Consider the following 17064-nt stretch of genomic DNA (forward strand, 5'->3'; position numbering starts at 1 on the left):
GTTATTCTGTCTCTCACAGCTACAATAAACCTACCATTCCAATTATAGCCTGGTCATTTCTGTGTCAGAGGGCAAACGGACAAAATCAGCAGGGGATCAAATACTTATTTCCCTCACTGTATGTGTTAGATGCAACCCTCTTTTAACATACTCCCTCATACAACATTGTTGAACAAAGTGGAAAGTAGTGTGTTAACTTCAAGCTAAGGGTCCATGATGAACCAAGATACACTTATGTTCCAAATCACAACCCTGAAGTAACCACATGATTAGACTCTAAAAAAAATTCAAATCATTTTAAGGCTATGTGTAGTTTTTGTCATAATATCAATGAGACTTCCATGAGTCAGAGATGGAGGGGGTGGGCCCCCCTTTATTGGCAGCTCAGATTTCATTTAACACAACAGCTTTTGGCTCCCTACACAATTCAAGTTCATTCTCAGTTTTGTTGACAGCCCCACTTGTCAAGCTTTGAAACAGTGAGTGCCAGCTGCAGTTCACAACAGACGTGTGGGTAATGAAACATCCTTCATAGCCACAGATCAAATTTGGTGCCCAGATTCTAAGAATAGTGAAACCTGACTAAGGAAACTTTTAGAAAGAGAAAAGAGCACTTGGGCAGTGCTATATTTCTTTTACAAGAAGCTTTCAAAAGCTGTATAAAGCCAACCAAGCTTTTAATTTCAAACCGAGATTATGTAGCACTCTATTACTTACACATGCAGCAAAAATGATACAGACCCTAGTTCTTGGATTGTCAGCCCGCAGAATTGGTCTAGACTAGAGTCCCCAGGACATCTGCATCCATCTTCAGGAGATTATTGAAAGCAATCCTGGAGATTTTAACCGCTTGGTGCAGCGAAATAAATATTGGCGGGGTGGGAAGGCGGGGGAAGAGAAGGTTCCAGGAACAGTTTGTCAGATCTAACAACCCTACTTATCCCTACAACCTGTGCTTATTTATTCGCACTGCAGCTCCTTTTATACTGGAAATAGGGGACAGAAGCGTTTCACTACACACGGTAGTTTATGGGATCCTTAAAACTTCTTTTCAGTGGGTTCCAGAGGAGATCACTCAGCTGAGCTCGTCTTGTAGGCGTCCCTGTGAGCGCTGGAAAAGAGGATGGCAGCGATTACTGCTTAAAGGGCTGCATCGCGTTCTTCTCACGCTGGAGACTGAAAAAGCTTTTTCCAGAGTTTAGAATTCAGACAATATGCTAAAGCCACCATTACCCACTCTACAGTCACCTCTGGTTTTGCAGGCTTCTGTGGCGTTTCCGACTCGTGCTTCACCAGAAAAGAGTGAAACAAGAGGAACAAGGCCAACTAAGTAAACGCCCCACCCCTTAGGACTTATCTGTGTAGAGTCTGGCGCGCTCCTCATAGCAGTGAAGAAAACTATAGTGGTGGTAGTAGTTTTAAGAAAAAAAGAAATAGTCCTAACGACGAGAAAGCGCGTGCTCTTCTTTCCTTATAATTCTTGGCAGGAGCCCAACTCTCCCCACAGCTTTTGCAGTTTTCTCCCCAAATAGCTTCCTGCTCATCAAAGCCAGGCCAACCCAAGTGAACCTGCGTCCAGGACACAAAACAAAACACGACCTTGACTCTTCCCTTACCTCCATTACACATCAACACAAACACCTATCTAAGCACGCACGAACCCCACCCTTCCTCACCCAACACTGCCGGGAAAATTGTAGCTGGTTCGCAAATAGATTGCGGGCTTTTATAGCGCCTTTTCCCGGCAGCCTCCGGTCGCGGGCGCGGATTGGCTGTTGGGACGCGAGGGGCGGGCACGCGCACGTCATCATTTGTATGAGAGCGTGAACGCGCTTTCCTTTCGACCCGCCCCGCCGGTTTCCGCTCTCAGCAGCCGCTGCCGGAGTTTGGGCCCGTGGAAAGAGAAGGAAGCCGCGCCAGGGAGACGCAGCAGAGTCCCCTCAGGTAGCGCTCGGGGGGAGGCTGCGGAGCTCTCCCGCCTTCCTATCTTCCCCCTGTCTAGGTAGGGTGTGAGGGCTGAGGAGAGAGCCGGGGGAGCGAAGCAGGATCCGGCCTGGCGTGGCCGCTCCCTGTGCGGCCTGCCCCGCCCGCCAGCGGCCACGGAGCGGGTGGGAATCCTCCCTGCTCTTCCTGGTGAGGCACTTAGAGGAGGAAGTTCCCCCACCCCCTCCCTTCTCTCCGGAGTGGTGGGGAGGGGGGCTTCCCTCGGGAGCGAGGCTTCCCTCTTGCTCTTCTCCCCCCACCATCCCCACCCCCGCACTGGTGCTGCTGCTGCTGCTGCTGCTGTTATGAAGGGTGTATCTTTCTGCCGTCTCTCCCTGGTGTGTGTTCGGGAAGTGCCCGTTTGAGGGGGAGGAGAGCGAAGCGGGTTTCCAGGTGGGCCTAGGGGTGTCCGGGGCCGCTTCCCAGAGTACCGCTTCATAGTTTTACTCGGGAGGGAAATGGGTGGTGCCTCCCTTTTTCCAGTGCTACACTTTCTCTCTCCCCACGCACCCCCATTTTTTTGTTGTTCACCTTAATTCACGGCAAAAGATGAAATAAGATTGAAAATAAATAAAATTGCATGAAGATGCTTGAGGTACAGACTTTTAAACTTCACTGGTTTTCTCCCCCTTGTCACAACAGAGGGGGATATACTATAGAAAACCGAGGTCTTCCATAAAGGCTTGGCCCTAGGTCTGCTGGACTGCTCTAGAAGTGTTTTTCTTTGTAGTCTCTAGTAAGTAGTTCTTTCTCATCACTGTAGTCCTAGGCAATGGAGATCTAAGCCTCCAGTAGGCTACCAGTATTGTGGCCTACTGGAGACATGAGGTTAATTAACTTTTGAATCTGCTACCCACTTAGGCTGGGTCTGTGCACTGTGCAGAATGAATTGATAGAATGCTAAAGTGGTAGAGTAGGCTTGTACCCTTTTGGAGGACAGGTGAGGGATGCCACTCTGAGTGTTCTATGTTTTGAATAAACCTCCCTACAGATAAAAACTAAAATACAGAGAGGGAGAGGTTCTAGTACAGCCTTTTGCCTGCTGTGCTGATCTCCTGTCTTATGTAGAATTTTTAACATGAGAACACTTGCCCAAAACTCACCTTTTCTGTGAAGCCTTTGACCTAATCCCTATACCAGTGGTTCCCAAACTGGCAGCCTCCAAATGTTGCTGAACTACAGCTCCCATCATCCCCAGCCAAAATAAATTGTAGCTGGGGCTGATGGGAGTTGTAGTTCAGCAACATCTGGAGGCTGCCAGTTTGGGAACCACTGCCATATACTATACTGTAAGACACTTAAATGTATGCTATATGTTTCTCTCCATTTTCCCCTGCAAATACTTGCCTTACCTTCCTCAGTTAGCTCCTTTGTGAATTTCTTGGATTATAAGCCCTTTGGGGCAGGGACCTTTCTTCTCACTTTATGTAAAGCAACATACACATGGATGACACTGTATAAATAGTGTCTCTAAATTTGACCTGCCACCAGTAGTCAGAAGGACTGTGGCACTTCATGTAACTCATTCTGCTGCATGTGTAGACCAGCTCTTACAGTTAATATCTCTCCCTCTCTTATTGCTTTTGTTTTTGTCAGTTTAGGTAGTTTTAAGAAAAGAGCAGTCTTGAGGTATATTCTTATAAGGTAATGTATTAGGTTAGCTGATGTGAGGGGCTGATGTGATTTTGAATAAATGTGTTATTTGAAACTAAGGGCTTACTGCCTAGTCACAGGGTAAAAGCAGGCCCTTTCTCTAACACGTTACTCCTGTCAGAGTGACTAGGAATATGTACTAATCAGATTCATACAATCTCCATACAGGCTCCATAAATTTAGAATTGGCTAACTAGCCAGTTATTACTTGTGCTTGTCATAAGCCTCTTCTCTTCCCCCAAATCCTTTCTGGCACACACACAGAGGGCTTCTCGTTTGCACTGGGATGCAAAAACCTGAGAGCTCTCTCCTGCTGCTCAAAAGGGATTCCTGCTGTTCCTTGCCTTCTCAAAAATGGCATTGGAAATGAGACCTCTGGGGAGGAGATCTCTGTGGTGCTGAGTGTCCTGCTTGCTAGAGGGCTGGGGGCACTTGCCACTGGTGAGCTAGCAAGTGAATGTGTGGATGCTTGCATAAAGTTCTTTGTGATTCAATATTCTGAAACAGCTTTTGTTAAGAATTGTTTTTTAGCACGCTTTGAGGAGTTCAAAGCACTTTATATACAATTCAGTAATGCTTGCAATAGCTCTCTAAGTACTATTGTCTTAGGATTATAGATGAGGGCCAAAGCTGAGAGAATGTCTTAGCTGAGGCCAGCACTGAGTTCATGGCTGAGGTGAAATTGGAGTTCTATGAGATGTTACTCAAACTCTTGGCCACACTTATTTTGTATACAGAGCGAATGCCATTTAATGAACAGAGTGTTTGACGCTGATCGAGAAGTCTTGAATTCAAAACCCTACCATCTACATGCAGCTTTCTGGGTAGCATTGGGCATGTTATGGTTTCTTAACCCAACATACCTAACAGATTTGTTAGAAGATGGAGTTGCCTTCTCTTGAAGGGCAGATGGATATAAATATAATAATTAAAATATTGTCTTAGAATTTTCAAACAAAATAAGTGTTTCTTTGCAGAAAAAGGATCTAATAAAATTCATATTTAAAAAACAACAAATAATAACTGGGTCTCTGTTCTCATTAATGTTTGACAGTGCTCAAAATAAGGGGGCCAGAGCTGGTCTGACATTGCTTAGTGGCTGGGTTTGAAAGGCTGTGGGATGCATGAGTTGGTTTACATGTTGTGGATAAGACTTATGGATGGCGTTAAGAACCCCATGCCTTTTTCTTCATAATTCAAGCATGGTTAATGTTGCTTAATTTGTTCTACATATGGCAGATTTTTCAGATCTTGTATGAGCTAATCTGATGTAACATTTTAGTCTGGAGGAATAGGTCTGCTTGGAGTTGGGGACAAGATCCCATAATTCCTTCTAGTGCTGGCAACAGGTAAATTAGCAAGGTAACAGGGATCTGTAATGGTTCTTGGAGCAAGTGTTGCTACAGGAAGCAACAGACAATTACTTATCAACATCTGTGTTCCCAGATAGTCCATTTGGTGAAATCAACAAGCTCTTCCCAATATCCACTTGTCAGATAATATAGAAATACTCTAATGATACTGTTGTGATTGGGGTTGCTATGACAATGTTATGTGTTTAACTCTGCAATGGGAGGGTTGTGCTGTGCAATCACAGATAGGAAGAGGAAGCATTTATGCAATATTCTGTTAAAAGTGCTTCAAACAGTAGGAAAGATTGAGAAGTTGCAGTGTGGAATATCTAAATTGTCTGGTGTGATATGAGGTGGTCACAAAGTACACAATTCAGGAAATGTTTATTTCTAGATGATAAAGTGTGAAAATCATTATCAAATGTTATATGAGCTCAGTATAGTAATTTTGAATTGATAAGAATTCCCACCCACCCCCAGGCGTATAGCAGCTCTTTCGCAAGAGGTTGGTAGCGAGATGCTGGCCGGGAGGGGAAGGTGGTGGCGCCGGTGGGTGAGATTGGAAACAAAATGGGGGGCTGGAGAAAGTGGGGGGGGGAGAAAACGCTGGCAGGGGATACTGGAGGTGCAGATGCTCTGCACCCAGCCCAGCTAGTTCTTAAATATTTGCAGTGGCAACACTAGTTGGTAAAGATTTCTCTTGCCCAGCAAAGCACTTCTCTAGCATTATCTTCTCCCACTCAGTCATGCCACCAGTTTTATTGCCAAACCATGATCTCTGTTGCTTTACTTCCAGGTTTTGATTTTGTCTTGTGTTGACTACTACAGACTTGCTTCTTGGCTTCTCCTATTTTCCTGAAAAGTAGCCAACAAATTTATCTAATGACTTTGAAATGAAAAATTTCCACACAGACTTCCCTTTCCTCTCCCATTTTGAACAAAGCACGGATATTATATTCGGGTTCTTTGCTGCTTGGCAACATGATGTGCTAACCTATCCTGTTAGTATTATGAACCTTCTGTCCAGCATTTGATTTTGGGCATGTATATTTTCTTACCTAACCAGTGTTCTCTCTAATTTTGTCCATCTGTGTGTGGAATGAGTTCTATTCTGGGCGGCAGTATCAAGGCAGTGTGTGCAGACATGGATTCAGAATGAGGCCTTGCTGATTCCACCTGAGAGGGATCTAAAATTAATTGAGTGGACATCAAAAAAATGTGTGAGCGCACATGCCTTAGAGGGAACAGTGTACCCAACCTCTGAGTTGATCTTTTGTCCTTCTTAATTAGTCCCTTTATATTCCAAACTATCTTGGTTCCTTCATTTAATCAAATAACAGTGATATCTCTTTGGGAATGAAAAACAATTTTGAGGGATTCAAATAAGATGTTGAACATGATTTATCTTCAAATGCTCACTGGTGCACTCTAGTAATTCAGAAAATCAGATTAATACCTCCATGTATATTTAGGATCCTCTTCTTATGCCTATAAATCAGAATACTGCTGTAGATAACTTGGTTCTGCTATACTTAGTCCGCTATCAGTGCCTTCTAAGTGAAAAGACATTTCACTTCACCAAAATACATTTTGTTGCTGGGTATAGAACTTGCTGTCAGTTAACTTTTTAATTTTCTAGCTCTCACTGCCTGATATGTTTGAAAGTATGTGGGTCATACCTCAGTCTTCAAAGCCGGTAGAGGTGGTGGGTGTGCAGTAAGATTTGGGGTATTCTCTGTGACTCCTTGCCTGTCCATACTTCTTCCAGAAGCAGAACATATGCACACTTTTGTATCATATAGAATCCATTTTTGTAAATCCAGATTTTGGTTTTCTAGGTCACATAACTTTAAGTGCATAGTGCGTAGGGGAATAGGCTTTGTTTATTCCCCTACCAGCATTTCATCCTGTATAGCGGTCAACAGTGACTTTCAAAACAGTAACCTATCTTCTACACAAATTCCCACATCTGTCCACTTTACTTCTGAGACGTACTCCTTTATCCCATTGTTAAATTTCTGCCTGCTTTTCATGCAGCTCTTCCCCCATTAAACTACAAATCCAGAGACAATATGTGGCTCTATAACTGAACTCACTTTTGCCAATTCTATGAGAGTATTGGGGTGTGAATGAGCAAACTTGTTCATTTCCCCCCAAGATGATAGGAATGGTTTCTCACTATCCTACTTGGCCATAGTACAACCCCAAACACTTTAAATGGTAACTTTACTATGTTTTCTGAACTGATTGGGGGGAAGGTCAGTTTGGATTAAGCAATTATCTGGAAAATTGAGACAAAAAGTTGCTAAAATAACTTGAGTTTTTAAAACACACAACACATATATTTTGGGACACAGAATGTGATGGGCACCCAAAAAAACTTGTATACTACCATGCACAATGTTCTGAGACACACAGTGATTTTTCTGCATGAGGTCACACGGCATACGCCTGGGACAGCAGTCAAGAGCAGAATGGGGAAGCAAAATGGCCAGACTTGTGGTTCTGTTAACGCTGTGCAGAATAATGGGGAAATGGCTCGAAAATTGAGGTTTCTCTGTATTCTCATATGTACTTTCAGTGAGAAACATTAGCTTGCCTGACCCAGCAGATCTTTCCTAGAAGGAAGGTGGGACATGCCTTTATAGGGAAGGGTGGGGAAAGGTGCTCAATTTCAGTTTGAAGAAAAAAGCCTTTATTCCTTACAAATTGGCATGTTATTTTGGAGTGAAATAAGTCCCTTTGGAGTGTACACAGGAGTTTACTTGCATTACTCCCACCCAGAAGGAAAAATTATGTATCTGTGTACTGGTGCATTTGTGTGCAGTTTGCCAAAACAGTAGGATTATCTTCTAGATGCATTTTGAAACTCAATAGTTCATATACTAAATCAGATCTGCACTTCAAATTCTGAAACTGAACTAGAGTAGCTTCATGTAAACACATTCTAGAACTTGGATTTCAGCTGTATGTGAAGCTCCAGAGTTTAAGATGGACTTCTCTCTCTTCTGATAAGAATGCTAAGTCATTCAATGAAGCTGACTGGCACTATGTTCAAGGCAGGCAAAAGTAAATACTTCACACAAACTGTGAGTGGTTTGTGGAATTTACTACCACAAGATGTGATGTGGCTGATAGCTTAGGTTTTGAATTTTTAACTTGCTGTTTTTAACAGTTTGTTTTGTTTTTCTTGTGTTTATTTTTGTGAACCACCTAAAGCCTTTGGAGTTAGGAGGTATAAATACAATTTTGAAAGGGGTCTATATACTTAGCTAAATGGAATCTCCATTTACAGAGACAATATGTTTGGGTTATTGGGAACAAATGAGTGTTCCTTTTACCTTTTGTGCCTTGCTTGTGAGCTTCTAGAGGCTTGTGGTTGGCTCCAGTTGGAAACAGGGTGGGACTTGGTCTGGTAAGACAATTCTATTAATAAATTAGTCTGAAGTGTGTCGGGTCTGCCTTATATTTTGTAATTAGACTGTATTAATGAGAACTTAGATCTACCTCATTCTTGTTTTTCAAGTAACAAATCACTTTTCAGTAAATTTGCTTTCTCTTTGTAAACATGTCCCTAATCAGTTACATTTAATGTATTGTATTGTGACCCATTCTACTAATCTTGGGCCTTCTCCTTTCAGTTATAAGCAGTTGTCACTTCCGGTGCTGTGTTAAAATCTAGAAATGATACACTTAATAAACCTCTTCACACGATCAGCCAAATCTGGGTTAGAGGCAGATAACCCAGGTTGCAGGCACATGTGAACTAGGGCAAGGCCCACAAGCCCAGGCTGTCCAAAACCAGGTAACCCTGAAACTGTTCTTTGATCTTAACCCAGGTTAGTGCACAGCATGGCCCCTGGTACTCGAGTGCTGTGGCTGGAGGGGCTGTGTTCTGTGAATGTACCACTCTTCACAGCCCCTTCCATGTTTACTTGCTTGAATGGGGCTTGCCTCCACCTCCCTCCCCTTCATGGCCAATCAGAGCATGGCTGCTACCATGGGGTTTCCTGCCTCCTGGCAGCACAGTGCATTGTGGAAAGGTTTTTCCGATTCTCAGGGGCCTTCCCAGCTCACTGCTGCTGTACTCTTCTGGGAGTGGGTTGCAGAGCCTAATGGAGGCTCTGCTTATTTGCACTGTGTGGAGTAAGCACTCCTGTAAGCCCCAAATCACCCCCTTCTGATCATATACACGTACCCAGTGTCTCCAAATAGAGTAGTAACCAGGACAATGCAAGTTTTAACCAGAATTCCTTGATTTCTGGATAATCACATAATGTGGATAAAATAGGTATCCTTAAAGCCCTCTACTTCTCTATACTTGTAATGCATTAGCATTAGTAGAACAGCTGTTGGTCCTTAAAAATAAAAAAAACACACTTCCTGTAGTTTCATCCAAGCTGATACTTTTAAATGGGTGCATAAGATTCCAACATGGTTTTAGAATTTGATCCCATACACACATAGGAGCATAGCAAGCTGCCTTATACCAAGTCAGACTATTGGCCCATCTAGCTCAGTATTGTCTACTCAGACTGGCAGTAGCTCTCCTCCAGGGTTTTCAGCCGTACCTGGAGATGCCAAGGATTGAACCTGGGACCTTCTGCATGCAAAGCAGGTGCTCTGCTATTGAGCTAAAGCCCCATCCCACACTTTTCCATTATTTGCAGAAATAATTTTCCAGACTACTACTTAGTTTGCTGTAATCCTTATTCTTATAGTCAGATCTTCCACTGTTTGTTCTTAAAACCTCATTAAAATAGTATCTAACTTGAAAATATTAAAACAGTGGTGGTCAAAGTTTAGCAAGCTAATGAGGTTTTTTCTTTTTAAATAGTTGTCAAATTAGGAAGCTGTTAAATTGTAAGGTTGTGGTACCATATTTCAGTAGCAATAGTTGTAGATTATGTATCTGAAATACTATGTGTTCACTGGGATTTTTAGTATCTTGGTTGATTTTCTTTGGTCAGCTGATTAATAAAAGCTTGACTGATTTTCTGCAGTGCTTCCTGGAAACTGCTTTCTGGTACAAAAAAGAAAATTTTAGTTTTCCTGCTTATGTTGCAGGAAACTTGCACACACATCCAGTGCCTTCAAATGAATTCAGTGGTAAGGGAGAGGACTGTTGGTGCCCTCAACAGCTGCTTGTTCCTCCTTAGTCTTGTTGCACTGTTCCACAGTGCCCAAATTTTCCTCCTACAGTACTGTTCCTTGCCAAACAATTCTACAAAACCAAAAACTGGGTTCAGATTAAAATATTAAAATAGGCAAATACTTTATGTACACTGGCTAGCTTTAAGAACATTGCTGTGTTTTCTTGGCCCAGAACTTGCATTTTGTGACAATGAACACAAACTGCTCTGTCCTACAGTGCTATTTTGTAAGCAGGAGTTCTTTACTTTTATATACCCAGTTTGGAGAGACACTCTCAGTGTTGTATATTTGGATGTGTGCCCAGTTCAGGATATTTGGAATGGATTTTCAAGATCTCTGAACTTGTAACCAGTACCTTACACAGGACTTGATTATGAAGGGCAAACAGTCTAAATTTTTGATCAAGGAAATCAAACTTTTTTGTTTACTTTCAGACTAGTTGTGATAGAAGCTAGTTTGATTCTGGTTCAAGCTAATGTGTTTGAAAAGATGGTTGGACACTTATGAACTTGTTAAGTTCTAGTTCACATGGGAACGCTTAAAAATTCACATTATGAAACTAATTTGCAAGGTAAGGTGGGGCACAGTAATAGCTAATTTGTTAGTCTTCTAGAGCTGCTTATCTCTGATTTTGAACATTGGAAGACTGCTGTACTCTGCCCTCCAGACCTAACCCTTGCAAATCCCTCTAGGCTGTAAGGGAAAGTATTGTTTAAAATAAAACTGTTTATCGTGCCTTTTTAGGTCAAGGGAAGAGATGTTCATCAACTGAATAATGAGCATTACTTTATGTGGAAGGTACTCTAGCGTAAAGAAATGCTCACCAGACTATCTTCAGTGTGCTACAGTGGATTTTCAGCCCTATAGTACTAGACCTTTGCTCAGTCTGCTGCTTTTCAAAGTGTGAAGAAAGCAGAGTACACCTGGACAAACCCCAGATGTGTAAAAATTGCCCCAGGTGTTCTGTATACTCATGACTTGTTTTGGCCTGATGGATGTACCCTTGTTTTGAACCAATGATTTGATGATGATTTTACTCAACTGTTAAGTAATAGTTCAAGTTCTGTTTTCGGTAAATAAAGGCTTAATCTAGTTTTTATTCTGCTGTTGTGTGCCTGAACCTATGTTCATTTTGTGGACAGTTGTCCACACACAGTAACAATGCATTTTTAATCATGTGCATGATTGCAGTTTCTGGATCCAATCCAGAACCACATTTGAACCCTTCAAAATTCTGGTATCTGATTCAGTACTGGATTTCCTTCTGGAAATTCGACCCCCCACCACCACCAAGCGAAAATCCATATGTAAGTCTATGGGGATTTTTATTTTTTTTAAATTTATTTTTATTTTTTTGGTAATGCCAGGAAAAAAGCTAGAAAGGGAACTCTGAAAGTAAGGATGGGCAGACTCTGTATTTAATTACACAGATAATCTATTTTTTTAAGTAATATGGAAATTGTATTCTCAGAGAATCTCAGGAGGAATGATGCAACATCTGAGAATCTATCACTTTGGTTTTTAATTTGTAAGTAAAATACACTGCTAAATATGGAAATAAGTGCATGGGCAGATCGCAGAAGATGGCTTCCCCCTACAACTACAACTCCCAGCATCCCTAGACACAATTTTTTGTGGCTGGATATGCTAGAAGTTGTAGTTCAGCAACATCTGGAGGGCCGCAGTTTGGGGATGCCTGTTCTAAACTATATAGTCTGTTAAATTCTGAGTTTACAGTACTGTAACTGATAGCTTATTTGAAAGAGCTTCCACAGTATGAGAAATGAATGATTTCATGGATGATCTGATGCAGTAATAGTTCTTGGATATCTAACATTGGAAATGTAGTATAATCTTGTAAGGAAATTGATCATGTTTGCATTAGTTTTGGAAACCTGTTGTAAACATCTTAAACTGTATTTAGTGCCATGCCTCAAACCCAGGCTACATACAACAATGACAGATGCATGTCATTAAATGCAAGCTTGCCTTGAAGATACACAAAATAGGCATGGGGTCTGATTTTAAAGAGAAGTACATGTTGAAACCTCCTCTCTGCAGCTTTTCTCCCAGCCTCTCCCCAATTCTGGGACCCAGATTGAAGACACAGAGACAGACAGGGGGAGGGTGCAGCACCCTTTTCTTGCATAACCTTTTTGCTCTTTAAATTGGACCTCCCACACCTGACTTATTATTGTAACAGACCTACACTTAACACGTCTGCTGCCTTGTCTAATTTAGTGGACCACATACTCAGTGTCTTCGTGGTGGACTGGGTGTGACTATTCAGTGGAACAATCCAGAACTTCTGGATAGTGTACACAGTTAAGTTCCAGTTTTGAAGTATGAACCGTATGGATTCAGAGGTTTTGCTGATGAGTTATTTCTCCTGGCTCTGCTCTCCTGATATAACTTTTACCATCCTGGTGAATTACTTTAGGGCATGTTGTAAATCATGCCTGCCTTATCTCTCCTCCACAGGCTATACTTCTCTCTTGTTATCCATGTTCAGGTGGTGCATGTTCAGAATGACTATGAAATAGTAAAAGGTTTCCTACCACCCCCAGAAAATGTGGGGTACTCATGACACATGCATGAACTCATCATGTAGAGTGGGCCAGATGAAGTATTGCTGGTCACACTGCACTCTTCAGTATACATCGTGCAAAACAAAGTTGTAATCCTATGGACCCTTACCTGGTCCACTTTATTTCAACATGTGTTAGTGCTAGATGATTCAACAGAGCAGAGAGACCTAGATCTGTGTTAAACCACCTGATCCATCACAATTCCTTGCCAAAGCAAGTTTCAAACAATGGGGAATCAGGATCTAAAATTGCTCACTTAATCAGGGATTGAGAAACACAGTACAAGAGAACCTCATTATTCACGGAACTGCTATTTGTAGTTCTGTGTATCCATGGGTGTCGAATTGAGACGCATTTACATTATCTGTGGATACTAATGGGTTAAAACCTACATATCCAGGGTTCCTAGAGGGTCAAAGTGACCGCGGAGGTCACTTCCAGCCACCATTTTATCTTCAGGAGAGAGGAGGAGGAGAAGCCATTTTGTGGCTCACTTCCTGGGGAAAATGAACTTTTGGGGGGTGCCATTTCATCCTTTGGAGCGTGTGCCTAGGCACACTGGGAACCCACAGAGTACACCACAGTAAGTTTGGGGGCTTTTTGCAACTTTCTCCTCCACCTTGGAACCTAACCCCCCTTTCCCCATAGCCCTAATGCCTCAGTACATTGCTCACTGTAGTACGAGAGGAATGGAACCCCCATGAGCAACAAGGTTCTCCTGTATAGTAAGATATAAATCTGGTATATTATGGACCTGTTGGGAGAGCACTCTTACAAGTTCCTGGACACTTCAGTGCAATACTTGCAGGTTAGTAGAACTACTCCCAAGTCCCCAAACTGTCAACTCATGCATAAACAATCCCCTAAACAATCATATAGATAAAAGATGATTCCCTTGGAAACTCACCAGAAAGTTCGCATGATATTTAATAACATTTGGTGGTAGAAAAAGAAAACTTAAACAAATCAGAGTGATGGGGAACTCAAATATTTAGTACCTATCTAGATGCTTTTAACACTTAATACTAGGAATGTCTAGGATGTTTTGATGGCAAAATGTTTCAACTCAAAATGGGCTATTTTTGAGCTCAAAACACTCTTTAAATAAAGGGCCTGTTTTGAGCTCAGAACAGAACAACCTTGTTGCGATTGAAACATTTTGACGTTCCGAGCACAATTTTGGAGGACTGTTTTCCCTTGCTAATTGGTTTTGTGGCACTTGCTTCCAATTGGTTTGCAATCTTCTTGGTTGGCTTGTTATACAAATCAAGTGTTATGTGCAATTGTGCCCCCATTGGCTGGAGGGAATTTCATAATGTAGTCAAAGGGACTGGGAGGCAGAGACCCCTTATACTAACTGTGACTCTCTTGAAGTCATAGTTGGTTTTGTGGCACTTGCTTCCAATTGGCTTGCAATCTTCCTGGTCCCATCAGAAGAGTAGGAAGGAAGGTTGGTGTTTGTGGTTTGTTTGTTTTCTCAGCACGGAGTATAATATGCTGTTCTGTTGCTGCTATAACTATCTGGTTTTGCTGGATCTCAGATTGACAAAGACAGAACTTAAGTGCCTGCCTTCCCTGAGTTGTAGTTTGGTTTGTCTGAGATAGTGTTGTGGCTAGAAATGGACAGTGGTGTGTATGTATCTGTAATTTCTTGGTGATTGCTGTGATGAGATGAGCTCAGCTCCGTGTCTGGCCTTGAAACTAACTTGTGCTTCACTCACTCCTCTGGTCTGCTCTGCAATCTGCATAGTAAGGTGTATCCTGTCAAAATGTGGCTGAAGGTTGAGCTCATGGCTATGCTTGCTGCTAACTATTTTATTTATTTTATTTTACACACTTCTATACCACCCAAGACTCATGTCTCTGGGCGGTTTACAACAAACAAACAAAAAGTTAAAACATTAGTTAAAACAAAATAAATGACATAGTAAAAGTTAAAACATTACAACAATTTAAATTTCAAAGCATTTTAAAATGATGTTAAAATATTTAATTAAAAGCCTGGGTGAATAAGTGCATCTTTAAAGACTTTTTAAAGTTGTCAGAGGTAGGGGTGTGCACGGAACCGCAGAGCTGCGGTCCGGCACTGTGGGGTGGGTTCCTTTAAGGGCGGGGAGGGTTTACTTACCCCCCCCCCGCCACTTGCCCCCGTCCAGCGCGCGTATTTAATGTAATAATTGGGGCAGCAGGATACTTCCCTGCTGCCCCTTGTCCCTCTGCAATGCCACCAGCCGCTTTGACTCACAGTTTTGAAAGTAATTACTGCTGCCCAGTGCCAATAATGAAGTTGAAGAAGAAGCCGGCCTCCACTTCGGCGCCTCTCCGCCCGGCGGCTCCCCTAGGAGCCGCCGCCGCCTCCCAGCAGCCACTGAGAGCGGCTCTGCCATGGAGGACGCGCCGCGGCGCCGCGGCAACCCTCACTTCCGGCTACCATGCGACTTTCCCCCACATACAGAGTGGCTGCATTCTGCAACTCTGTATGCGGGGGAAGTCGCATGGTAGCCGGAAGTGAGGGTTGCCGCGGCGCCGCGGCGCGTCCTCCATGGCAGAGCCGCTCTCAGTGGCTGCTGGGAGGTGGCGGCGGCTCCTAGGGGAGCCGCCGGGCGGAGAGGCGCCGAAGTGGAGGCCGGCTTCTTCTTCAACTTCATTATTGGCACTGGGCAGCAGTAATTACTTTCAAAACTGTGAGTCAAAGCAGCTGGCGGCATTGCAGAGGGACAAGGGGCAGCAGGGAAGTATCCTGCTGCCCCAATTATTACATTAAATACGCGCGCTGGATGGGGGCAAGTGGCGGGGGGGTAAGTAAACCCTCCCCGCCCTTAAAGGAACCCCCCACCCGGACCCGAACCAGCCAGATCCGAACCGGTCTGGAAAGTCCGGAGGCCTTTACAATGGCTTCCGGACCGGTTCGGACACACCCCTAGTCAGAGGCTCTTATTTCAGCAGGGAGTGCGTTCCAAAGCTCTGGGGCAGCAGCGGAGAAGGCCCATCCCCAACTAGCCACTAAACAAGCCTGTGGCAACTGCAGACAGACCTCTCCTGATCATCTCAATGAGCGGTGGGCTTCATAACAAAGAAAATGTTCTCTTAAATACTCAGGGCCCAATAGCAATAGCAATAGCACTTACACATTTATATACCGCTTTATAGCCGGAGCTCTCTAAGCGGTTTACAATGATTTAGCATATTGCCCCCAACATTCTGGGTACTCATTTTACTGACCTCGGAAGGATGGAAGGCTGAGTCAACCTTGAGCCCCTGGTCAGGATCGAACTTGTAACCTTCTGGTTACAGGGTGGCAGTTTTTACCACTGCGCCACCAGGGGCTCTTTGGCTATAAAGCCATTTAGGGCTTTATAGGTTATAAACAGCATGTTGTATTTGGGCCGGAAACCTGTTGGCAGCTAGTGTAGATCTTTCAATACTGGAGTAATATGGTCTCTCCGAGATGACCTAGAGACCACCCTGGCTGCCACATTCTGAACCAGCTGTAGTTTCTGGACTACACACAAGGGCAGCCAGTAATCCAATCTGGAGGTTACCAGCATATGTACCACTGTTCTGAGGTTGTTTATCTCAGGAAATGGACACAGCTGGCGTATCAGTTGAAGCAGATAGAAGGCACTTCTGGCCACTGCCTCAACCTGGGAAACCAAGGAGAGGCTCGGATCTAGAAGCACCCCCAGACTGTGTACCTGTTCTGGGGAAGTATGACCCCATCCAGAACAGACAGATCAAACTTATCTCCCGAGTTTCGACCCCGCACAATGTGTACCTCCATCTTATAGTAGATTTGGGTGTCATCAGCATACTGATTGCACCCTGCACCAAATCTCCTGATGATCTCTCCCAGCAGTTTTGTATAGATGTTAAACAACAGAGACAATATCTGAGGGACACCATTAAAAAGTCAGGATTTTGAAGAACAGTCTCCAAGGGACATCATCTGGAACCTGCCCAAGAGGTAAGAGTGGAACCACTGCAAAGCAGTGCCTCACACTCCCAACCCCCTCAGACGCTCCAGAAGGATACTATGGCTGATAGTATCGAAAGCCGCCAAAAGGACCAACAGTCACACTTCCTCTGTCAATTCCCAATTGGAGATCATCAATCAGGCCGACCAAGGCAGTCTCCACCCCATAGCCCACCTGGAAACCAGTTTGAAATGGGTCTAGATAATTAGTTTCCTCCAAAACTGTCTGGAGCTGGGAGGCCACCACCCTCTCAATTATCTTGCCAAGCCACGGAAGGTTCGAAACAGGCCTGTAGTTGCTCAACTCTGAGAGATCTAGGGTAGGCTTCTGCAGAAGTGGTCTAATAATTGCCTCCTTAAG

General features: G+C 43.5%; 1 protein-coding gene across 1 annotated transcript in view; it reads left to right on the plus strand.

Moving 5' to 3' along the window:
* Window positions 1-1791: 1791 nt before the first annotated feature.
* Window positions 1792-17064, plus strand: part of RHOA (ras homolog family member A) — a 39655-nt gene continuing 24382 nt past the window's right edge. The window contains exon 1 of the mRNA XM_053297107.1: window positions 1792-1944. The gene's annotated coding sequence lies outside the window, so the exon portion shown is untranslated. The remainder of the gene's footprint in view (window positions 1945-17064) is intronic.

The sequence above is a fragment of the Hemicordylus capensis genome, chromosome 2 (assembly GCF_027244095.1).
Source record: "Hemicordylus capensis ecotype Gifberg chromosome 2, rHemCap1.1.pri, whole genome shotgun sequence".
Lineage (NCBI taxonomy): Eukaryota > Metazoa > Chordata > Lepidosauria > Squamata > Cordylidae > Hemicordylus > Hemicordylus capensis.